Raw genomic sequence first — 25,605 nt, 5'->3', positions numbered from 1 at the left:
CTTCTGACTCCTTTGACCCACCGTTGATAAGAGAAGATATACTTCAATATTGCACAGGCCTAACTGCTTGTGTTAAGAATAACTCTGTTTCAGTAGAGTAATCTTTTCATACTGTGCTCTCAGGAAATGAAGACCTTAAGCATCACACCTTGCAGGTCGGATTTTCCATTTATTGGAAAAGACGGGCTCCAGGAGGGCTCTCTTCAACCTCACTGGAAAGACCACTATCACGTACTGCTAACCAACCTTCTGGATTCTTACCTGAACTCATATTCTCTGACTTTGCAACCTGTAAGCTATAACACAAGAAAACATTTAGTTCCAAACAGTTTAAGATAACAATATCGTTTAATTACTTCACACTTATTCCTACAAGGCCTCGTCCCCAAAAATGTTTTTCATTCCTTCAGTTTTTAGTGTGTTCTTATTATATTCACTATTCTAAGATACAGACTTTTATTTATTTTATTGAAGTATTGTTGATTTACAATTTTCTGTTAATTTCTGCTGTACAGCAAAGTGACTCAAGTTACACATATATACATTCTTTTTTATGTTTTTTTATTATGGCTTATCACAGGATATTGAATATAGTATCTTATGCTATATTGTTCTTCCATTTTATATATAATAGTTGGCATCTGCTAATCCAAAACTCCCAATTAACCCCTCCCCCACCCGCCTCCTCCTTGGTGGCCATAAGTTTACTGTGTGTGAATCTGTTTCTGTTTTGTAGGTAAGTTCATCTGTGTCATATTTTAGACTGCACATGAAATGATGTCATATGGTACTTGTCTTTCCCTTTCTGACTTCACTAAGTATGATCATCTGTAGGTCCATCCATGTTGCTGCAAATGGCATTATTTCATTCTTTTTATGACTGAGTAATATTCCATTGTATCTGTGTACTACATCTTCCTTATCTATTCATCCATGGACGGACATTTACGTTGCTTCCTTGTCTCGGCTATTGTAAACAGTGCTGCAGTGAGTGTTGGGGTCCATGTATCCTTTCAAATTAAAGTTTTCTCTGGATATATACCCAGGAGTGGAATTACAGGATCTGGGCTTCCCTGGTGGTTCAGACATAAAGAAGGTGCCTGCAGTGTAGGAGACCCAGATTTGAACCAGTCTCCACACACTCTCCAGCATCTGTTAGTTGTACACTTCTTGATGGTAGCCATTCTGACCAATGTGAGGTGATGCCTCATTATAGTTTTGGATTTCCCTAATACTTGGCAGCTTTGAGCATCTTTTCATGTGCCTTTTGGCCTCCATATATGTTCTTTGGAGAAATGTCTATTTATGTCTTTTGCCATTTTTCAATTGGGTTGTTCTTTTTGTTGTTGTTACTGAGCTGCATGAGCTGTTTGTATATTTTGGAAATTAAACCCTGTCAGTCACATCATTTGCAAATATTTTCTCCCAAACCATAGGGTGCATTTTTATTTACAATATCCTTTGCTGTACAAAAGCTTTAAGTTTGATTAGGTCCCGTTTGTTTATTTTTGCCTTTATTTCTATGCCTTGGGAGACTGACCTAAGAAAATATTGGTACAATTTATGTTAGAGAATGTTTTGCCTGTATTCTCTTCTAAGAGTTTTATGGTTCCATATAAATTTTAGGATTATTCTAGTTCTGTAAAAAACTGGCATGGGTAGTTTGATAGAGATCGCATTAAATCTGTAGATTGCTTTGGGAAGTATGGCCATTTTAATAGTACTCTTCAATCTAAGAGTACGAGATTTTTCATTTCTTTGAATTGTCTTCAGTTTCCTTTATTGAAGTTTTATAGTTCTCAGCGTGTAAGTCTTTCACCTCCTTGGTCAGATTTATTCTCAAGTATATTTTGATATGACTTTAAAAGGGATTTTTTTTTTTACATTTCATTTCTAATATTTGTTAGTGTAAAGAAACTCAGTCAATTCTGTTTGTTAATCTTGTAGTTTGCTACCTTGCTGAATTCATTTGTTAGCTTGAGTAATTTTTGTGTAGAGTATTTAGGGTTTTCTATATGTAGTATATCATCTGCATGTAATGACAATTTTACCTCATCCCTTCCAATTTGGATACCTTTTATTTCTTGTCTGATTACTATGGCTAGAACTTCCAATACTATGTTAAGTAATAGTGGTGAGAGTGGTCATTCTTGTCTTGTTTCAGACTTTAGTGGGAAGGCTTTGAGCATTTCATCACTGAGTATTATGTTGGCTGTGGGTTTGTCATAAATAGCTTTGATATATATCACCCTTCTACCCACTATGGTAAGAGGCTTTATCTTGAATAGATGTTGAATTTTATCAAATGCTTTTTCTGCATCTATTGAGATGACCATGTAGTTTTTGTCTTCCCTTTTATGGATGTGGTCTATCACACTGATTTTGCATATGCTGAACCATCCTTGTGACTGTGGGATGAATAAGATACAGACTTGAGATGAAAGATGTCTAAGACAATTCCCTTCTACCCTTCCTTATTACTCACCCACAGTAGGTTTCCAGTCTGTACACTTTCTCTTTGATGAGGGACATGACATTCAGGAAAGATCCTTCCTGGCACTGAGAGATTAAAAAGCCACTGAATGCTAGTTAAAACAGACTCTTGATCAGTAATGCCTTCAGAGGAAGGTCTTGAAAAGGACAAATGTGAAAATTAACCAAGGCAAATCTCACTAAAACAGAAATGAGAGATCAGAAGGGGGAGCTCTCATGCATATACTACACAGCACCACTACAGATCCTAGAGGTGTGCTTTACACCTCTGGCAGGAGGTGACACTACTTTATTATCACTGGGTGGAGGAAGGAAACTTTTTTTGTCCTTGGCTGGCAACAGCTCAGCCAATGAAAAAAACCACTATACTTTAAACTCACAGTTTCCTTCAGTGGACTTTCTGTTTATAACTTTCCCTTCTCTTCTATAGAAGAGTTTCCTGTCTTGTCTTTGCTGGATTTGCATGTGGTTTGCCATAGTTATGTATCCCAAATTATAATTGTTTGCTGCTCCTGAATAAATCTGTTTTTCTGGTAAAAATAACCTGCTGTATAATTGTTTTAGTTTGTTTCTTACTCTCACACAAATTATATTCAATAAACTAAAATTTGTCTTAGGTTCAGCATACCTATGTTAAAATTTCACTCACTCATCAACAGTGTAAGTGATTATCTTGCTGAGTCCGATAATTTTCTAATATTGGAAGATTCTTTCCTCAGCCTTTTGTGCTATTGGCAGTGCAAGAACTGCAAACAACAACATGCTTTTAGTTTAATTTGCATTATTATAAACATTATCCTAATCACTGTTTTAAGTCTAAATAAGAGGTGGGCCAATTTCTATCAGGGACCAGAGAATAAATATTTTACACTTGGTAGGCTTCACCGTCTCTTTCCAAATGGTTCATCTCTTCCATTGTAGTGTGAAAGTAGCCATAGACAATACATAAGTGAATGGACAATGCTGTATTCCAATAAAGCTTTATTTATAAAGACACATGATAAGCAGGCCCTAGTTTTCCTACCTCTGGTCTGGACAGTCAAGAAAACAACAAATCATTAGCCCTGCTGCTTGCCAGTTTCCCTTGTGCTAATATTCTCACTATTGGCTACTTCAGGTTACCAACATGCAGGTACTGAAAGTAAAATCAGAGTTACATAGAAGCATGCTATTTATAGCATCCCGAGCATAGAGACTAGGGAGACATAAACAACCTCAACAGCACAGATAATAATGGAATATAATACAATAATTAGAAGTGGTGAATTTTGAGTACTTAATACCTATGTGTTGAATATCATTAATTTTAATTAAATTTTTGTGAATGAGTCTAATTAAAAACTGGCTCACAAAACACCTAAAAATTGAACAACCGGATCTCACAAACCAGTGTCAGCCAGCTGATTCCAGACTCCAGTCTTCTGCCAGTCCCCTCCAAGAAGTAATAACCAATCCATTTCCTGCCCCTTGTACCCTTTCGAGCTTTAAGAAAATGTTCTCTTCTGAAAGAAGTCAGAAACCTGGTCTCTGGGTGTGTATCCTACTCCCCCACAAGCTAGCTTCTATAAAAGCACCTCCTCTTCCAGTTATTATTTATACATCTGCCCCTCAGGTAATTACATTTCTGACCAGACTCGCACTGCCTTAGATCTTACAGAACCAAACCATTTCTCATGTGTTTATATTGTGAGTCACATCTGGTCAGAAAGAATTCCCGTACTCTTCAGAAGTTTCTAAAATTACAGCTTTGCCCAGTCCGGAAACCAGTAACTTAGGGTAGAAAGTGAGAAGGATGTAAGATAGATATGCAAGCAGAATCAGTTGATCCGTATTTCCACAGCGCCAGCCTTCACAATGGAATCTTGAACAACTACCGATTTCACTTCAGTCTCCGTTTTCTCCTTTTTACAAACCAAGGGCGGTAATAATGCTTCGTACGCTTAAAGTCTATGAGGGCAGATATTGCTAACGTGATTTGAGAACACTGGCTAAGGGTGTGTCGGAAATGTAGGTCAGCATTTATCATCTGGACATGAATGTGAGGCATTGAAGACTGCAATTCCATGAGCATGAATAAACACCTTAAGCTCTGAAAAATGTGCTTAGGTTGTTAGGGCAAATGGAAACCACCAGCTTTGAAATTTGCTTTTTTCATTTTTATTTTCATTTCCTTCAGCGTGCTTTCCCCTTCTCCCTATGTCCTAAGTAGCTGAGAGGTAATGGTTTAATATATTCAGACATTTACCTTTACGTACCCTTTGGACCTGGAACAGAAAGTTTATGGAACCAAAATCACCATGTCCATGTCTCTCCTTTCTCTATTCTTCGTTTCCTACTCTATACATCCCATCCTTTTATCCCCTTTCTTCCTTCTTTCACTTTTTCTTTTTTCTTACTTGCCAGAGTACATGTAAACTCAAACATTCCAACCTATTACCCTTAAATCTGTTTGAGGCATTAACTTACATAATGATGTATGTGCTTCTCCTTTAAATAAGAGGCCATTGAATCCATATTTATTAAGCCATTATATTACATCATCCTTTTTCTGTTTTCCAAGTTACTTCCAGGTTCTGCTTTTCACTTTGCTGTGTGTACATATACCAAAACACAACCATCTAACAAAACAAGCTGAAACACAGGATTTAGGTACTAGAGTTCATTCTAGTAAAGCACGACCTTTGCATGATAACTCTTCACAATACATGTATTTCGTCAAGCCCAGTTGGGTTCATGCTTTGGTCTCATGAGAATGCCAACTGACCCATGGGCTTTCCAGAGTCCAACCTGTCTCCCTGTTATGAAGACCAGTATGAAGATCTGTACACTTAATGTCTTTGATTGAATCCTTCTTTCCTGGTATTCTATATAAAAGTAAAATTTCAAAACCACATCAAGTTGGGAAATATATTTCTCTTTTTCAGTGGAACATCAGATTTATACTGGGCTTCCCAGGTGGCTCAGATGGTAAAGAATTGCCTGCGATACAGGAGACGCAAGAGATGCATGTTTGGAGTAGGAAGTGGCAACCTGCCCCAGTGTTCTTGCCTGGAAAATCCCATGGACAGAGGAGCCTGGCAGGCTACAGTTCATGTGTTTGCAAAAGAGTTGGACATGACTTTGCAATTAAACAACAACATTCTGCTGAGGAGGGTAGTTGTGAAAGGGCTATCTAGCCCTGGGTTTTCTTTGCCCCTTGTATGTGTACGGATGGGAAAGAGAAAATGTTTGCTTTATATCAGCTATGATTAGCTACAAGTAATTGTAGTGAGCTTTGCTGAAATTCCTCATCCTAATGATGCAAACAGAAATCACGAAGCACAGAGCTTCAGGTTTCCGAGGTGACTCACAGAGTCTAGCAATCCATCTTGAAAGTCTTTGCAGGTCTATTTTGGGCTGTTCTCCACACATGGCAAGGCTGAAGAATCCCAGGTGTTCAGGCTGAGAGCAAAGTGAGAGCGTGAGGATTGCCCTGCGAAGCAAGAACATGCTCATTAAAGCAGGTTTCTGGTGGGAGGTGGGTCACCTGGCAGTTCTACATTTCTTCTTGAGTTGACCCCTTTCCTTGTTAGAGAGGGGGTCTGAGGTCCAAATGCATCTAGGTTTAATGAGTTGCAGTTCACTGGGGACCCAGAGAGGGCAAAGAAGTGCCTCCTTGGTGAACCAAGAAGAGTATACTGTTTATTTCGTGGATACTTTACTGCTTAAATAATGTAAAATTTTTTCTTTTGTGAGATCTTTCTACTTGGAAGTCTGAAATGGCATATATGAATATAGAAGACCTACAGCTAACAGGCTTATCCAGTTAGTTGGATTAATGATTCTCCATGATAAAACACTAAACTCTTTAAAATGATAAAATCAGAAGGCATTCATCTCTGTATCTCAAATGAGGATAGAATAAACTTAGAGAAATTCTTCTCTGCAGATGTTGGTTGGTTAATTAGGAGAAAAGACCTTTGAATAACAGATTAGGAAATCAGGCCACACCATATTGATTGTTTTAATCTGACAAATACTTGTTAACAGCAAGAATACTTTGTCCTGCAGGACATATTTTAATGAAACAGTGAATAAATGTGCATCATGGTGAAATCAAAAGTGAGAAGCTGTATGTAATAAAATTGAATAGCAAAATGGCAATTTATATATGGCCAAGGCTAGGATTTTATATAAAATATAAAGGATGTGATGTCTGTATAAGACTATGCATGATGACTACAGCAGTGTCAAAGCCCTCAATAAACATCAAATGTGTATCAGAAGCTAAGCAGAGTGTTAACTTGGCATTAAATACCATGAAAAAAGACTTTTTTTTCCTTTGCCATATTTTGAAAGACTTCCATTATTCAAAAGTACGGGTTCTTTTCTGCCTGTATTTTAGGAATAGATATGAATGCAATTAAAGTGTATGAAAACCTTTTCTACTATTAGCATGAAAATTCAACTGCAAAGGAAAACTCTGTGCTTTCTGAATCAATATGCTAACTATCTTTATAGAATCAATTAGGTTGCTGCTGCTGTTGTTCAGTTGCTAAGTCGTATCCAACTCTGTGACCCCATGGACTGAAGCATGCCAGGCTTCCCTGTCCTTCACCATCTCCCGGAGTTCGCTCAAATTCATGACCATTGAGTCAGTGATGCTATGCTATCTAACCATCTTGTCCTCAGCAGCTTCCTTCTCCTCCTGTCTTCAGTCTTGAATGTGAGTCGGCTCTTCACATCAGGCAGCTAGAGTATTGGAGCTTCAGCTCAGCTTCAGTCCTTCCAATGAATAACCAGGATTGATTTCCTTTAGGATTGACTGGTTTGATCTCCTTGCAGTCCAAGGGACTCTCAAGAGTCTTCTCCAACACCACGATTTGAAAGCATCAATTCTTTGGTGCTCAGCCTTCTTTATAGTCCAACTCTGACATCTGTACATGACTAATGGAAAACCATAGCTTTGACTATACAGACATTTGTTGGCAAATTGATGTCCCTGCTTTTTAATATGCTGTCTAGGTTTGTCATAGTTTTCCTTCCAAGGAGCAAGTGTCTTTTAATTTCATGGCTGCAGTCACCTATCCACAGTGATTTTGGAGCCCAAGAAAATAAAATCTGTCAATGTCTCCACTTTTGTATTTGCCATGAAGTGATGGAACTGGATGCCGTAATCTTACTATTTTGAATATTGAGTTTCAAGGCAGTTTTTTCACTCTCTTCTTCTACTTTCATCAAGAGGCTCTTCAGTTCTTCTTCACTTTCTACCATTAAGTGGTATCATCTGCATATATGAAGTTGTTGACCTTTCTCCAGTCACGCTTCATTCCAGCTTGTGATTCATCCAGTCCAGCATTTCACATGATACACTCTGCATATAGGTTATACAATGTAAAATTACACAACTTATTATATAAATTTGCTTTATCCTATTTGAATAAAAGTTCTAAATCTTTGGAATTTTAATATAAATACTTCCTATTTTTTTTATGGATTCTGCTACTCTAATCAATTCACTCAATTTTCTTTGCTTTGACTTCCCCACTGAAAAATGTGGATTGTGAGATAATTCTACCTCCTTATCATACTACATAAGAATCGGGTTAAACTGAGCACAAGTAAAATTATTATATGATGTAATAAATGTATTACATAAAGGTATTAATAGTCTTAAAATTTTCAATTATCAAGGCTGAAATTGCATAATTTTCTAACTAGATGAAATATATGATCCAAATCATCATTGGGCATATCTGGTTGGCTGGGAAGGAAACTGATTCAACAACAAGTACCATTTATTGTCTACTGTGTGCCAAGAATTTTGTATGAACTATTTCATTTGAATGTGTTGACACTTTGAGGTAAATACCACTATAAAGGTTTACTTGATAAATGAGAAAATCAGGACTCATGAAAGTCACTTGCTTTCAATAGGAGGTGAGAGAGACCAGGATTTGAACCCTGTCCTCTTTGATTCCATAGTCTAAGTTCTTCCCCATACTTTGTGACTGCCTCTCCAAATTAGGTTCCCTGATCCCACCCTCTGCAATACCGCATAAAGCTCGACATCAGTACACATGGAATGCTGCAGTAGTTTGTCAGTACAACACTTCTGAGATCTTCTTTCTTTCCAAAATTCAAATCGAAATGCATGCCCTTTGTCATCTAAATGAAAATAAGCATAGGAGAATCTGTCCCCCGTGAGCTAGTAGGCGGGAGATAGGAAACATTAGGTCTTCTGCTTTGTTAACTGTGTGGGTTTGATAAGAAGAAGATGCATTTTCTTTAGAGACGATCAAATATTTCTCATCTATTCATGAAAGCTTCAAATAGAACAGTTAAGCCAGTATTCATTTGCCACTGCCAGGAAAAAAAATGTAACCATGCATTATTTGGAAGTTTCTTTTTCATCTTTGGAATTGTAATAAATATCTTTTCACCACTTCCAAACAGGAAAATGTTATGATGGTCCAGGAAAATGACAGTAGATGCATAAGTATTATGAATAATCAGTGTGGAATTAAGTAACATAAATAAGTTAGCCACTGACTTCATGTACTCACTTAGTATGCATTTTATCTGAACAAGTATTTAAATTTTGGCAATTTTCCAAAACAATTATTTTAAAAGGTAATATGTAAATTAGTTTAAATTTTAGAAAAAGGGAAACAAATATACTCTAAATATTGGGGGAAATGATATACAATGGTTATTTTTTAATAGTGATTTCTTGAGGATGTACGTCTGCTTATTAAACAGAAAAAATTTTTAAACATTTATGTAGTGTAAATTGCTATGGCTTTCAGCTCAGAAAAGAAAGTTTTCCAAAAACATATTTAATTGTTTGGACGTCCTAGAACAGGCCAGGCTTCCCAGGTAGCACTAGTGATAAAGATCCCAGCTGCCAACACGGAAGAGGTAAGAAATAAGGATTCAATCCCTGGGTCAGGAAGATCGCTTCAAGGAGGGTACAGCAACCCACTCTTGTATTCTTGCCTGGAGAATCCCATGGACAGAGGAGCCTGTCGGGCTGCAGCCCATGGGGTTGCAAAGAGTTGGACATGACTGAAGTGACTTAGCATGGGACAGCATAGCACATAACAAGTTAGCTTAGTTTTGTTTTTCTGAATATGCATGTTTTTCTTAATGATATATATTATAAACAATAAGTATCATAGTGAGTTCAGTTCACTTTTTAAAGTGTTAGGAGGGTCCAAAATGAAGAACGACTAAACACCAGGGAGGAATCCAATTATTCAGAAACAACTACCTATGTAAAAGCTTCATCCAAATGAGGATTTTTGTACAATGTCAATGAACCCCTTTTACTAAACATAGACATTTACCATTGCTAATAACACTTTATCCCCAGGCGGTACAATTTTCCCAATGCTAAGTAGCAACACAAAAATGCACAACAATTATTCCTCCTAGGGAAAAAATCCTGCTGCGTTCAATTTATATTATCAGTTTCCAAAAACACTGGAATATAAAAAATACACCACATAAACATTCACTTTACATAAAACTAATCCTCAGAACTGTTTTCCAACCTGCCAGATGTTTTCCTCCTTTATTATAAATTAACAGTAGTGATATATCAAGGATACAGAGGAATTGACAAATGTTTTCACACTCTTGCTGCCTCGTGTGTAGGCATCTTATTCATTTGCAATAAATACATATCTTTACACAGACATAAATATATATACACACACATTAAAATTTACACTTGGTATCTTCTAACTGAAAAGCTGCTCTAAAAGATACAGAATTTGTATTTCCATTAAGCTAATTTGTGTTATTCTATTTCACCTCATCCTGTTAACTGACAGGCAAAGAAGATGAAAAGATTCTCAGTTTGCTTTCATGAGAAAATGCCACTGTGAATGTGTTAATGTTACAATAATCCTATCATACTCCAGTTCTTTTTAAGTGACTCCGGAGAAGTAATCCAAGATCAAGAGAAGAGTTGACAGAGTCTAGAAGCACAAGCTGGAACTATCCAGGCAGGAAATGTCACTGCACCAGTGCTGCCCGGTGGTTCAGAGCAGGAGAGTCAGAGGGAAACGTGCTCACACGCACAGACATCACTGCACACGCATACACAGAATACACCATCAAGCAGAGGCTCCCAGTGTTGTCTGCAACTTCCTTATCAGAGAGCATGCTGTTCACATCAAATAGTGGCTGAATCAGATCTGCTCAGAAAAGCAGAAAGAAATGTCTTTCCAGGAACAGCTCCAGTGTCTGAAGCCTGTTGCAGTTCTGGTATCAGATCAGAGAAGTTTCTCTTTCCACTTCTACCAAGAGCATGGGATCCTTAAACCTTTGCAGCCTATTATTTCTCCCCAAAACCAGGCTAATAGTAGTCCCGGGCCATCACTTTTACACAGCATCTCCAAATGCTTTAGAGTCACCGGGGTGATAACTGGACTGTGGGCTATTATTAGCAGTATTAAAAGCTCACTCAGTGTAGAGGACAGGTCAGTATCATACTCAATACAGTCTTGATCTTTTGATCAACAACATAAATCAGTTCAGTCGCTCAATTGTGTCCAACTCTTTGCGATCCCATGAACCGCAGCACACCAGGCCTCCCTGTCCATCACCAACTCCCAGAGTCCACCCAAACCCATGTCCATCAAGTCGGTGAAGCCATCCAACCATCTCATCCTCTGTCGTCCTCTTCTCCTCCTGCCCTCAATCTTTCCCAGCACCAGGGTCTTTTCCAATGAGTCAGCTCTTCATATCAGGTGGCCAAAGTAATGCAGTTTCAGCTTTAGCATCAGTCCTTCCAATGAACACCCAGGACTGATCTCCTTTAGGATGGACTAGTTGGATCTCCTTGTTGTCCAACGGACTCTCAAGAGTCTTCTCCAACACCATAGTTCAAAAGCATCAATTCTTCGGTGCTCAGCTTTCTTTATAGTCCAACTCTCATATCCATACGTGACCACTGAAAAAAAAGGAAAGATATAAGCATCTGAATGCAGACTTCCAAAGAATGGCAAGATGAGAGAAGAAAGCCTTCCTCAGCGATCAATGCAAAGAAATAGAGGAAAACAACAGAATGGGAAAGACTAGAGATCTCTTCAAGAAAATTAGAGATACCAAGGGAACGTTTCATGCAAAGATGGGCACAATAAAGGACAGAAATGGTATGGACCTAACAGAAGCAGAAGATATTAAGAAGAGGTGGCAAGAATACACAGAACTGTACAAAAAAGATCTTCATGACCAAGATAATCATGATGGTGTGATCACTGACCTAGAGCCAGACATCCTGGAATGTGAAGTCAAGTGGGCCTTAGACAGCATCAGTACTAACAAAGCTAGTGGAGGTGATGGAATTCCAGTTGAGCTTTTTCAAATCCTGGAAGATGATGCTATGAAAGTGCTGCACTCAATATGCCAGCAAATTTGGAAAACTCAGCAGTAGCCACAGGACTGGAGAAGGTCAGTTTTCATTCCAATCCCAAAGAAAGGCAATGCCAAAGAATGCTCAAACTACCGCACAATTGCACTCATCTCACATGTTTGTAAAGTAATGCTCAAAATTCTCCAAGCCAGGCTTCTGCAATACGTGAACCGTAAACTTCCAGATGTTCAAGCTGGTTTTAGAAAAGGTAGAGGAATCAGAGATCAAAGTGCCAACATCCAGTGGATCATCAAAAAAGCAAGAGCGTTCCAGAAAAACATCTATTTCTGCTTTATTGACTATGCCAAGGCCTTTGACTGTGTGGATCACAATAAACTGTGGAAAATTCTAAAAGAGATGGGAATACCAGAGCACCTGACCTGCCTCTTGAGAAACCTATATGCAGGTCAGGAAGCAACAGTTAGAACTGGACATGGAACAACAGACTGGTTCCAAATAGGAAAAGGAGTACGTCAAGGCTATATATTGTCACCCTGCTTATTTAACTTCTATGCAGAGTATATCATGAGAAACACTGGGCTGGAAGAAGCACAAGCTGGAATCAAGATTGCCAAGAGAAATATCAATAACCTCAGATATGCAGATGACACCACCCTTATGGCAGAAAGTGAAGAGGAACTAAAAAGCCTCTTGATGAAAGTGAAAGAGGAGAGTGAAAAAGTTGGCTTAAAGTTCAACATTCAGAAAATGAAGATCATGGCAGCTGGTCCCATCACTTTATGGGAAATAGATGGGGAAACAGTGGAAACAGTGTCAGACTTTATTTTTGGGGGCTCTAAAATCACTGCAGATGGTGACTTCAGCCATGAAATTAAAAGACGCTTACTCCTTGGAAGGAAAGTTATTACTTTGACAACAAAGGTCCATCTAGTCAAGGCTATGGTTTTTCCAGTAGTCATGTATGGATGTGAGAGTTGGACTGTGAAGAAAGTCGAGTGCCAAAGAATTGATGCTTTTGAACTGTGGTGTTGGAGAAGACTCTTGAGAGTCCCTTGGACTGCAAGGAGATCCAACCAGTCTATTCTGAAGGAGATCAGCCCTGGGATTTCTTTGGAAGGAATGATGCTGAAGCTGAAACTCCAGTACTTTGGCCACCTCATGCGAAGAGTTGACTCACTGGAAAAGACTCTGATGCTGGGAGGGATTGGGGGCAGGAGGAGAAGGGGACGACAGAGGATGAGATGGCTGGATGGCATCACCGACTCGATGGACGTGAGTGTGAGTGAACTCCAGGAGTTGGTGATGGACAGGGAGGCCTGACCTGCTGAAATTCAGGGGTCGCAAAGAGTCAGACACGACTGAGCGACTGAACTGAACTGAACTGACTAGATGGACCTTTGTTGGCAAAGTAATGTCTCTCTTTTGAATATGCTGTCTAGGTTGGTCATAACTTTCCTTCCAAGGAGTAAGCATCTTTTAATTTCATTGCTGCAATCACCATCTGCAGTGATTTTGGAGCCCAGAAAAATAGAGTCCGCCACTGTTTCCACTGTTTCCCCATCTATTTGCCAATGAAGTGATGGGACTGGATGCTATGATCTTAGTTTTCTGAATGTTGAGCTTTAAGCCAACTTTTTCACTCTCCTCTTTCACTGAAAGATAAATTGATGTAAAATTAAATCTAGGGCAAAACTGCTTATCTTCTCAATGAGAGAAGTGAAAACTTGTGACAATAATCACAATTTCAACAACACTAATTGCCTTCTGTTTACTCTGCTTCCTCTAGGAGGTTTCGATGCTACCTTAATCATCACTGTAGTTTTATGTGTATTAATTAATGGTTTAAGTTTTGTGCTTTTATCCTGAGGCAGTTTTATAAAGGGAAATATTGTTAACAAACCAAAATGTTACCCTATAATTCTTCATCTTAGCCAGCTGCACAGGTGTAATGGAGCACTTGGCTTGTTTACCATTCCCCCTCTGGCAGGGTGAGAATACTCGTTATGAAGCCTAGTCAGGACCATCAGAGCATCTTAATGGATGTCAGTGATGAAGTTCTCTGGCTAAGACCATCCCTTCATGTTTGGATAACACTGGTCACCAAAAGCTTGCTTGGGACTTCCCGTGATAGAAAGCTATAGACCCTGAAGGGAACAGGGAGGTGCAGGACTCTGTTCTAGAGCAAAGGCCACAATGAAAGGTTAGCTTAGGTGAGATGCTATTTTGGAAAATGTCTGCTAGAAAGTAGACACTTATTGAATGCTCAGCTTAGGTTTAGCTTAGGTTAAATCACTGTGATGTGGGGAGAAGGGGAAGAGGATGGGAGGGAGAGAGCTTGGGTTCAAAATGCTGTGCACTAGAAAACAAACTTACGTTTACCAAAGGGGAAAGGAGGGGGATGAGTTAGTAGCTTGGGATTAATAGATATACACTGCTATATACAAAATCAACAATAAGGTCCTACTGAACAGCACAGGAAACTATATTTAGTATCCAAATAACCTATAATAGAAAAGAATCTGAAAAAGAACATATATATATACGTGTGTGTGTGTGTGTGTGTGTGTGTGTGTATATATATATGACTGAATCATTTTGCTGTACACCAAAAACCCAGCATTGTAAAGCAACTACAGTTCGATAAAAAGTGATATCCCATGAGTCTATCAATCAAAGACCATCACTGACAGTATTTTAGATATTTTTCTGTGCCTTTTTGTTTATAGTTATCAATTATACAAAATTTACATAGTTTCATATCATGGCATCCAGTCCCACTTCATGGGACTTGCCCACTTCATGGCAAATAGATGGGGTCACAATGGAAACGGTGACAGACTTTATTTTCTTGGGCTCCAAAATCACTGCAGATGGTTACTGCAGCCATGAAATTAAAAAGCTATGACCAACCCAGACAGCATGTTAAAAAGCAGAGACATTACTTTGCCAATAATGGTCCATATAGTCAAAGCTATGGTTTTTTCAGTGGTCATGTATGCACGTGAGAGTTGGATCATAAGGGTAGCTGAGAGCCAAAGAACTGATGCATTTGAACTGTGGTGTTGGAGAAGACTCGTAAGAGTCCCTTGGACTGCAAGGAGATCAAACCAGTCCATCCTAAAGGAAATCAATCCTGAATACTCTTTGGAAAGACTGATGCTGAAGCTCTAATACTTTGGCCACCTGATGAGTAGAGCTAAATATTTAGAAAAGACCCTGATGCTGGAAAGATTGAATACAGGAGAAGAAGGGGACAACAGAGGACAAGATGGTTGGATGGCATCACTGACTCAATGGACATGAGTTTGAGCAAACTCTGGAAGATGGTGAAGGACAGGGATGCCTGCAGTGCTGCAGTCCATGGGGTCACAAAGAGGTGGACATGACTGAGCGACTGAATGACAAAATCCTGGTTTTTGCTGACTTCCCAGGAGACTAAGTGGTAAAGAATCTACTTACCAATACAGGAGACGCAGGTTTGATCCCTGGATCAGGAAGATCCCCTGGAGGAGGAAATAGCAACCTACTCTAGTATTCTTGCCTGGAGAATCCCATGGACAGAGGAGACTGGTGGGCTATAGTGCGTGGGGTCACAGAGAGTCAGACACAACTGAATGCACACACACACATCCTGATTTTCCCTCTACTTTAATGTAAAAAAATTTCAAATGCTGTGACTAGAGTATTACTAAATGTTCTGTTATTTAATGAGCAGGCAGTTGTGTATCAGATACCATACATCTTGGGTCACAATATATCTTAAGCCGAGAGGATTATTGTATAATGGCATTTCCACTCTTTTTTTTCTTGGATGTTTCCTTCTTATTCTCATTTTTATTTAGGGAAGTTTTCCTTCCATAGAAACTGAGATCTTCACACTAGTGAGGGAAACAATAACAACTTGGAAATTTCAAGGGAAATGAAAATCTCCTTTAGCTCAGTAACTGACTTATCAGAGTCTGGCATTCTTGTAGCTTATAATAAAGGCATCACTTCCAGTTAAGATTTGTGGTGTTCATTGCTGACCTCAGACTTGATCTTTGAAAAACATGAAATATGACAAATGAACTTTGACAGAAATATATTTACTGATTAGTTCGCTGACATACACAGGGAAGAGAGAGAAAACTGCCAGTTTTCACACACACACACACACACACACACACAAGCTAATTTTCATCTGGCTGTCCATCCTCACTGAGAGCTGTCTGTAGGCCTTAGTTCTGAGCAGCAGCAGGAGTCCTACGGGGTGCACCCAGCATCCATGCCTGTGGACCAGGCACCATCTATCTGGAGCCAACACTATGGGCCAGAAGAGTCTGCACCTTCCTTGTTAAAATGCTGTTTGCAGACAGTGAGATAAATATTTACTTCCTGTAACCTTTACTTGTTTAAGATGATTTTACTCAAGGGATGGGGGAAAAAAATCAGCTTTCCAGAAATAGAAGGTCTTTCTATAAAATGTCCTGAGTTAAATATTAAAAAAAAAAACCCTCTATATAATTATATCTCATCTGTTATTAGTTACAGGATTCTGTTTAGTCCGTAAGTCATGTCCGACTCTGAGACCCCATGGACTATAGACCACCAGGCTCCTCTGTCCATGGGATTTCCCAGGCAAGAATACTAGAGTGAGTTGCCATTTCCTTCTCCAGGGGATCTTCCCAACCCTGGGATTGAACCAGAGTCTCCTAAATGGGCAGAGGGATTCTTTGCTGCTGAGCCACCACAGAAGCCCATAGTTACAGTCTTAGCTCTGCCTAAATTCCTTCCTTTCGTGTTTCATGAGTGTTTATGAAAAACCATTTAACAAGCCTGAATACCTGCAAAATGGTATCAAACACAAATCCAGCCTCCGAAAGACAGGAGCTGGCATGTAGCTCCAAACAGAGCCTTAATTATTTGCTAAGAGTAATTAATGAAAATGACTGCACTTAAATATATTCAAAAATTTGGAAACCACTCATTCCAAGTGTCCTTCCACACACAAATCCAAAATATGAATTGTATTTGATGTCTGAGGTCTACAGCCTAGACCAGTTTTAACCCATTGTGGAAGAATGCCAGGGCCGTTGAGTGATTAAGGGCACAAAAGAAAAAATACTTCAGCAAATGTAATGGAGTTAAAATTTCATGCATTTTTGCAGTTGCAAGTAGTTGAGTATTAAATGATGGCCTTCTTGATCAGAGCATTTCATGACCAATTTACATGTGATTAAACTGATCTGTCAGATGGTTTGCAGAACACATTTTTCTGGTTTGATAACAGGACTGATTCTTCTTTCTGTTCCTCTAAAACCAAGATATTCAAAATGTAGCTGGTGGACCAGCAGCCTTGACATTGAGCTGGTGAGAAATGCAGGATCTCAGCTGCACTCCAGATCTTCTGAACCAGCCGCTCTCTACGTAACTTACTCACTGTGGTTTGAGAAGCACTGATCTAAAACAAGTCTGCACATCTTACGAAGGAGAGATGGGCTCTTTCATTTTCAGAACTAATTATTAAAATTAAGTCAAAAATTTTCTTTTAATTCTAAATTTTAAACTTTTACATATTTAAGTCAACTCAATGACTAAAACATTAGCATGACTTTAATTTTTTTTCTAGAAATTCTCTCATACAATTGGTGATTTGTTAAAATGTTCCCAATGTATAAGTAAATTATGTTATAGAATAAGAGGATAATTCTTGATTCAAGAAAAAAAATTATCAATGACAGATCTAACAGCTAGTTTTGTCTACTGTGATATTTTTTAATGGACCAAGTTTATTATTTTGCCCTTATTTATCAAATAATTTGTGCCTTGTATGCAACATTTTCAGAATTTATGAAAATAGAATTACGCTGTAAATTATACAGAAAAAATCTAAAAAGCTTTGTTCAGAGCAAGACTAACCTCTACTGGATTGTGGTTGTCTTTCTAGAAATCCAAAAAAGTTGAGGTTTGCTCAGTCTTTACTAAGGAAGAGCAATTGCTCTGTTTACTCTTGACATAATCTGCCTTCACTTTCTGAAATAAACTGAAACTCCTAATGAATAATATGCATGTTTCCTGAAGAACATATTATCTAAATAATAATTTAGAGCTACGATATAACATTTTACTGCCAAATCATGAGGTCAGATTTAATTGGTTCACTTACATAAGCCAATTACATATTTTCTCCTTAAGTTTAAATATTATAATACATCATCTTCAATCCTTTAAAAATAAATTCATTTCAGGAAAAAAAAAAAACTTAAAGGGCAAATAGTGTGGTATAAGGGTAAAGTAACTTAGCTTGATTAAATTCCTTCAACTCTTCGTAAGATGTACATTGAAACAGAATGAGCATCTCTGATAAGACTTCTTCTCATCTGCAAACTGTCCATAAAAATCACATCTTTTCATTTTATAGATGCTTAAATGAGCATCAGTTAATTAAAGGGAAACTACCTTATGCAATTAAAATTGTTAATCAGTTATGCAAAATTAACCAACAGTGGTATAAAAATGCATAAAAGTCTGTCCCTCTTTTTAACTCTGTAAGTGATATGTTCTTGAAGATAGGATAGAGAAAATGCAAAAGGAGAAAAGGGTAACCATGAGAAAGTGTGTGTGTGTGTGTGTATAAGATTTTCTTCCCCAAAAAGCACAGTTTTGATTACAGTTCTTTCCACTCAAAAACTTTCAACTGCTCACTAAGTTCTCAACTCTAATGGCTAAAATTCTTCCATGATTTTGTCCCAAACTATGTTACCAGTTGAAGGTGAAAGTGTCAGTCGCTCAGACTCTTTTCGACCCCATAGACTGTAGCCCCCCAGGCTCCTCTGTCCATGGGATTCTCCAGGCAAGAATACTGGAGTGGGTTGCCATTCCCTTCTCCAGGGGATCTTCCCGACCCAGGGATTGAATCCATTTCACACACTGAAGGCAGATCCTTTACCATCTGAGTTACCTCCCACTAATCGCCATCTTTCCTTCTTGCTCCAGTCAAACCAAACCACTTGTTGTTTGCCTTATATAACCTGATTTTTTCCTTTCCACGCTTTTGTTCACTGTTTCTATTGACTAGACTATTCTCTCTCTAACACCATTTCACCGTACCCTCCCCACTATCATAACCCCAAACTGGGAAAATCCTAGTCTTTGTTAAGATGCTTAGAGCTTCCTACAACAGAGTACTCAACTAACTGCTTTAAACAATACAGATATTTACTATATACATACCAAGAAATTCTGAGATAGAAAAGAGCCATGTGCTTGCTTTCAGTCTACTTTGCTATCTTTTAGCATGTTGGCCACTGTCTTGAGGCTTGTTTCCTTATAGTCACAAGAGAGTTGCCACTGCTCCAGGCATCCCTTTCTATGTCAATAGAGAGGAATTGAGAAATTCCTCTGTACTTAGCAAACTTCTGCGAAGGTGCTAATTGAAATGAATCATCTGTGCTCATTCTCTAGCTTCAAAGACAGCAAGAAATATAAGCATCTACAGTAGTACTTTCAGCCTCAAAAATGGGCAATGGGCTGTACTATCCAGGAGGAGGATGGGACAGATGGGACTGGTGAACAATAATTGCCTCAGTCCTCCAAAGTCCAGATCTAATAACTCTGACACCATGAAGCCCTCTCCGAGTCATCCACTAAGTTACCTCTCCTTTGGTTTTGCACAACACTGTGTAGCTTTTATATTCACATTTTACCTTGTATTATCTGTATGCTTGCCTCATTTCCACTGTGAGAATGTATCAATCCTATCTTGTTCATCTTTTATTCCCATATCCTCTGGCATAGTCCTTGACCCTTAGAAAGTGTTAAATAAATACTTCCTGAAAACCTCACTGATTTGAACCACAGTTAGATGATTTACTTTAGCTACAGGGGGAAATAAAAATGACCTATCATAACCTCTTCCAGAAAAAAAAAAAAAAAAAAAAAAAAACCACCACTTAGAGCTTTCACCACATTTGTAATTAATAGAAATGTTGCTTTTCAATAAGCCAAGTACCAAAGTAACAGAAATAAAATTAAAAATAGAGAGAGGCTGACCTTATTCTCTCTACCAACAAAATAAAAGCAAGCAGAAAAACATCCTGTGCTGTTTTCTCAAGACTGGCCCACTAGCTTCTGGATAAAGGAGACTCCCAAGGGTTCATCCTATAGGGATCCCAGATTCAACCAATTTAGACCAAGAGGATCAGGGCTGCCTACCGGGGACAGAGGAGCAATGAGCTAGGAGTATCCTGAGGGTTTCATAGAGCAAGGCTGGACTATCACTGCTGGACTTGAAATCTAAGAACTTGTAAGAGAGAGAAATTTACTTCTGAGTTTTCTGCCACTCACAACTAAACCTAATCCAAATGAAAGCACCCACTCTACCCTAGAGACTATGGTACTGCGAGAGCCTTTGGAGCTGGTCAGGACATCTAGAAGTCATTGCCACTAGGAAAGTCCTCTTGAGTTAAGCCTCAATCCAGCTTGGAACTCAGCTCAACTTGAAGACGAACCAACACTAGTTCCATCCAGTCAAGTACCATCAACTCTCTGCACTCAGTTCTCTTGGTAAAACGTTGGTTGCCTATTGAGTTTCTCAAGCAAAACAAAGGACACTAACTAGGATTGTCATCCTAAGGATCAAAATTGCTGATTGTGTTTATTTAAATGCCATTTCTTCTACCACAGAGTCACAGAACTGAATCAGACCTTCCCAGTGGAAAAGCAGCTTACCTCCATCCAAGTGGTAGATGAGACACATGGAAAAACCTGACTTAGTGGTTCCTTGCTTTTTATTTATATTGCTGTATCTTTTACTAAAAATGATCAAACTAACACTGTGGCAACTCGCACAAGCAAAAGAGTCAACAGAACAGGAAGAAAAGTCAGTCTAAAAGTGCATTTTGTATTTTATTCTAAAGATCAGTTTAACTGAAAAGGTGTTTCTTTGGACCGATAGAGTCAGTTAAAACAAGCAGCAGCTGGTTTGTACATGAAGATGCAGGTAGCTTGAAAAATACCCTTTCACAGCACATGTCAGAGTTTATGTAAGCAGCAGAGGAATCTCTGAAGCTGGGCCTTGCTGAGGACAGTGGGATTAATACCCTGGCAGACACACAAGAAGGGCAGGAATGCTTGTTCTCAGTTTCTCCACCCAGAGGGCAACTGTCCAGCCAAGATTAAGCTGAAAAGACATGACAGATTATTCTAAATTCTAACAGGGAGTGTTTCACAACCTATCTGATTCAAATGATAAACGCAGACCTCAGATCATATAATTAAGGTCAAAACATTCAAGAGAAGGCTCGAATTGTCTGATTTATCTAACTGGTCTTATTATACTGTGGTGGTATGTTAGTCACTCAGTCGTGTCCAGTTCTTTGTGACTCTATGGACTGTACCCCACGAGGTTCCTCTATCCATAGGATTCTCCAGGCGAGAACACTAGAGTGGTTTGTGATGCCCTATTACACTGATATTCAAAACCAAGTTTCACTTGGTGGAAAACAGTTCCCCAAAATGGGTGCAGCCATTCACATAAAACTGATCATTAAAAGCCACAAAGGAAATCTATGAACCCATTTGATACTGAAAGTAAAATATTAATACTACCTTTCTTAAAGAAACTACTGTTTTTTTGTGTGTGTGTTTTTTTAACTATTGTGATTCTCTTTCCATTTGAGATTTGCAAACTGAATTCTCATGTTACTGTCTTCTATATACAATATCTTATTCAGGGCCTTATATTTACCATTTCTTCACATACATTAAATACTACTGAAATGTAGTGATTGTGTATTTATACTTTAGAAAATGAAAACCTAAGGACTTTGAACCTGAAATTATTTTGGTGGCTTATATACATAATCCTATATACCATACTTATTAAAGAGAAACCTGTTTTATATGGTGTTAATTTCTCTAAGAATGTATAGCACTGTGGTTATCACGGTATGTGTGGGAAGCGATACAGCACATTGGTTAAGAAGTGGACGCTGGCTGAGTAGTATTCCGTTGTACGTGCACCACATCTTCTTCACCGTGCCTCTGTCAACGGACGTTTAGGTTGTTTCCATGTTTTGCCTACTGTGAACAGTGCTGCTATGAGCGTGTATCTTGTTGAATTATAGTTTTCTCCGAGTATGTTTCCAGGAGTGGGATTGCTGGATCATGATGCAAACTATTACATTCAGAATGGACGAGGTCCAAGATTTAGGATAAACGAGGTTCTAATGTATTGCACAGGGAACTATATTCAGTATCCTGTGATAAGCCATAAGGGAAAAGAATATAAAAAAGAATCATACACGTGTATAACTCAGTCACCGAGTGTACAGCAGAGACTGGCACAACACTGTAAATCAACTAGACTTCAGTAAAAAAGAAATAAATAAAATTTGTAAAAAATGGACTTTGAATCCAGATTCAAATTCTAGGATCCTGGCTTCAAATCCTAACTCTACAACTTACTAGCTATGTGAACAATGAGCAGGGTATTTTACTTCCAATGTACCTTGGTTTCCTCATCAATTAAATAGTCCCTACCACACCATCCCACTGGGCTTCCCTGGTGGCTCAGCAGTAAAGAATCCACCTGCCAATGCAAGAGACATGGGTTTGACCCCTGGGTTGAGAAGATCCTCTGGAGGAGGAAATGACAACCCACTTAAGTATTTCTGCCCGAGAAATCCCATGGGCAAAGGAACCTGGTGGGCTACAGCCAATGGGGTTGCCAGAGGAGTTGGACATGACTTAGCAACTAAACAACAACAACAACACTATCCCATTAAGAGGTCAAGATAATTTATTGTTAATACAGCACTTGGGATGGCGCCAAAGCACTTCCTTATATAATACAAAATATCTCTGTAGTTGTCAGTAAAAAGCTAATTTAAAACTCTATATGCAACCAACTTCCTCTAAGGACTATTAGAACATAATACCACCCAACATTTAACTTGATTAGCCAGAGTTAAATTATTAAGACTGCAGATTTGTTCAAGCAGTCTCTCTGGTGAATTCCTTTCTCATTGATCACAAATCAAAGGATAGAAAAGAAGAAGAAAGGATGGAGTATGAAGTGAGTCAGTCTCCTCCATTCATTCATTCAAAGGTCGAAACCAGCTGGCCCCATGAACTGACCTACTAAGAGTGGCACTGTCTTAAGAATTGACCAGGGAAACTTTTTCTTTTCAATTTGTAAGTTGAAAACCCATATAAAGTACCATCTTAACTACTGAAATAGCCCTGTGTCTCCCATCTCTCCCTACATTATTGCTAGATAAGTCTTCCTAAAGCAAAGAGGTAAGAGTCTGACTCCATTTCTGCTGTTTCATCTCTGAGACTTTGAAGCCCCAATCCCCCCTCTTCCTTTGATGCCTCACATCTGGGAAAACCAGTAAGAAGTGTGTAATGTATATAAATATCAATCTGCTACTAATATAATACTGTATGTCAACTATACCTCTGTTAAAAAAAGCTTAAGGACCAAAGATGCCATTTCTCCTTTGGATAATTGCAAAATGGACCAACCAGGATGATAGGTTCTATTGAGTGCACAGATTTACCAACATGCCCAAGAGTTATTTCAAAACTGCCTTAAGCCCGGTGTCTCTTCACCCAATAAAGCAACAGTTAACCATGCTGCTACTGCTACTGCTGCTAAATCGCTTCAGTCGTGTCCGACTCTGTGCGACCCCATAGACGGAAGCCCACCAGGCTCCCCTGTCCCTGGGATTCTCCAGGCAAGAACACTGGAGTGGGTTGCCATTTCCTTCTCCAATGCGTGAAAGTGAAAAGTGAAAGGGAAGTCACTCAGTCGTGTCTGACTCTTAGTGACCCCATGGACTGCAGCCTACCAGGCTGCTCCATCCATGGGATTTTCCAGGCAAGAGTACTGGAGTGGGGTGCCATTGCCTTCTCTGACAGTTAACCATGGAAGCCTCTAAACCTGAGTCTGTACTTTCTATAGGAAGAAACATATAAATATGACCAAAGTAAAGAGAACCCTTCAAAGTATATCCAGTAACCACCAAGTAGAGGTGTCGGGGACTTTGTTACGGGGGAAGAATCAGAAATTAAACAGAGTTCTGCAATTTGATCCAACCATAAATCCAAAATATACTAAAATAATTTATAGAACAGAGCACTGATTGTCTTTTGTGCCTCTGCAACATTGCTTCTAAATTAATGTTAACATCAGCTGAGCTGTACCCATTGGCCTTTAAAGACTCAGTACTGGTGCACAAGTTACAATTATAGCTGTAATACATTCAAACAAGGTACTCCCCTAGGAATAAATCTATCTAAGGAGGCAAAAATTTGTTCTTTGAAAATTGTAAGATTTTGATGAAAGAAACTGACAATGACACAGATAGAAAGATGTACCATGTTCTTGGACTGGAAGAATCAATATTGTTAAAATGACCATACTACCCAAGGCAGTTATAATAATAATATAATCGCTAAGTCATGTCTGACTCTTGGAACCCCATGGACTGCAGCCTGCCAGGCTACTCTGTTCATGGGATTCTCCAGGAAAGAATACTGGAGTGGGTTGCCATTCCCTCCTCCAGGGGATCTTCCCAATCCAGGTATCGAACCCAGGTCTCCCACACTGGAAGCAGATTCTTTACCAGCTGAAAGCCACCAGGGAAGGCAGTCTATAGATTCAATGCAAACCCTATCAAATTATCAATGGCATTTTTCACAGAACTAAAACAATTTTTTTTTATTTGTATGAAACACAAAAGACCCTATTCCTTTGAATAGCCAGAGGAATCGCGAGAAAAAAGAACAGAGCCAGAGGAATCACACTCCGTAACTGCAGATTATACTACAAAGCTACATTCATCAAAACAATATGGTACCTGCACAATGAATAGATACCTAGATTAACAGAAAAGGATAGAAAGCCCAGAAATAAACACACGTGGTCAATTAATCTACTGCAAAGCAAGAATATACAACAGATAAAAGATAGTCTTTGGGGGACTTCCCTGGTGAGCCAGTGGTTAAGACTTAACCTTCCAGTGCAGGAAGTGTGTGTTTGATTCCTAGTTGTGGAGCTAAGACCCCATATGCCTTGTGGCCAGAAAAGCAAAACATAAAACAGAAGCAATATTGTAACAGGTTCAATAAAGACTTTAAAAATGATCCAATCCAAAAAGATGTGTGTGTGTGTGTTAGCTGCTCAGTCGTGTCTGACTCTTTGCAACCCCATAGACAGTAGCCCGTCAGGCACCTCTGTCCATGGAATTCTTCAGGCAAGAATACTGGAGTGGGTGGCTGTTCCCTTTTCTAGGGGATTTTTCTGACCCAAGGATCAAACCTGGATCTCCCACATTTCAGGCAGATTCTTTACCATCTGAGCCACCGGGAAAGCCCCTCCAAAAAGACAGTCTCATCAATAAGGGGGACTGGGAACACTGGACAACTACATGAAAAGGAATGATTTAGAACATTCTCTTACGCCGTACACAAAAATAAATTCAAAATGGATTAAAGAACTAACTGTAAGACCAGATTCCATAAAACTTCTAGAGGAAAAAATGGGCAGGACACTCTTGAGACATAAATCGCACCAACATTTTTTTAGATCCATCTCACAGAGTAATGGAAACAAAAACAAATGGTACCTAGTTAAGCGTAAAAGCTTTTTCACAGCAAAGGAAACCATAAACAAAAAGACAACCTACAGAATGGGAGAAGATATTTGCAAATGATGTGACTGACAAGGGATTAATTTCCAAAATATACAAATAGCTCAAAAT

Source organism: Bos grunniens, chromosome 9 (assembly GCF_055505025.1).
Source record: "Bos grunniens cultivar Pamir isolate PY7600 chromosome 9, Bosgru_T2T1.0, whole genome shotgun sequence".
Lineage (NCBI taxonomy): Eukaryota > Metazoa > Chordata > Mammalia > Artiodactyla > Bovidae > Bos > Bos grunniens.
Note: the sequence above shows the minus strand (reverse complement) of the source record.